The sequence below is a fragment of the Echinops telfairi genome, unplaced genomic scaffold (assembly GCF_000313985.2).
Source record: "Echinops telfairi isolate 266 unplaced genomic scaffold, ASM31398v2 ScPeMD7_22;HRSCAF=79, whole genome shotgun sequence".
NCBI classification, from domain to species: Eukaryota; Metazoa; Chordata; class Mammalia; order Afrosoricida; family Tenrecidae; genus Echinops; species Echinops telfairi.
The window spans coordinates 12,266,655-12,268,095 of NW_022103919.1; positions in this window are offsets into that span (position 1 = coordinate 12,266,655).

The following is a 1,441-nucleotide window of genomic DNA, read 5'->3' on the forward strand; positions in this document are numbered from 1 at the left end:
GGTGTCCTATGGAGGGATACCCCGAGTGAACATTAAGTCTGTGTTCATCTCTATGGTGCAGGCACGTTCTGACTGCCAGGTCCCCTCCCAGGTCCTCTTGTCTCCTGGAATAACCTTTGTGTTCCTCCCATCCAATTTCCTGCCTTTCTCATTGTTTCGTCTAAGTACCTACATACCCTAGAGGTTGGTGGTTCCAACCCACCAAGCACTTCACAGAAGAAAGGGGATTCTGCCTGCTTCTGTAAGGATTTGCAGTCTTGGAAGCAATAGGCTATAGGGTTGGTCCTATAGGGTCAACGTGAGTTGGAATGGACTCGATGTCAGTGGGCCGGATTTTTGTTTGTCCGCTCTTGACCCAGCTCTCATGACTGGACCATGGCTCACCACTGCCGTCACTCTCCTGTCCTTTCCCTTCCTGCCCAGTCTCTCTTCAATCAAAGGAGAAGGCCATTGCTGGTCTTTGAAAAAGAGAGATCAAAGAAGAGCAGGAGGCTATCTGTAGTGGAAAGCCTTGTTCTCATTGTCAAGGGGGAGGCAAGATTGATATGTTAGAACTCTAGGATGTATACGTCCAGGAAATATCGTCATCTAAGACTCAGGTCTACATTTCAGCTATAACTCAACTCTGCACCATGGAGTTGATTCTGGTGCCTAGCAAACTCTGCACAACCGAACAGAACATGGCCAGTCCTGCGCCTTCCCACAATTGTTCTGAGATTTGAGCCCATTGTTGCAGCCAGGGCGTTAGTTCGTGTTGTCCAGGCCCTTAGTTTCCTAGGACGGCCATCAGGACAGACTTTCATTTTCTCACAGTTCTGGGGGCTGTGAGTCTAATGCAGCGCCCTGGCAGGGCTGTTCTTCCCCTTTGTTGGCTCTTAGAAAGGAGGCTTCCTTCTGGTAACTCAGGGCATTTCTTGGCTTGTAGACGAGTGCTCACATGCTGTCTTCCTCTGTCGGTGAAACTTTATCTTCTTTCCTACGACAATAGTGATATCGGATGAGGGGGTGAGGGCCCACCATCCTATGAGGTGATCGCTGATATCTTCAAAACACACAAAACCAACACCATTGCCATTGAGCCAGGTCAGGCTAGCGTAGAACTGCCCACTTCAAGGTCCCCAGGGCTGATAGCTTTATGAAGCCCACTGTCATCTTTATTTCCTGTGGGGGCTCCACTAGCTTCAGAGGCTAGACGTCAACATATCTTTTGGGGGTGGGGGATCCAATTCATACCTAGCAGTGACTAACCATTTTCAGGGGTCAGGCCTGAGCATGTTCCAGACTAGGGAGTCAATGATTAGCTGGGAAAGTCCCGGATAAACTGCAATTCGTTGGTCATGTTAGAAATAAGTGTTTCCATGAAAAAATACATTCTGTACCTCAAATAATCCTTGGATGCAGCCAGTTGGAAAGTACCTCTGCTCATATTATTCAGTTTGGC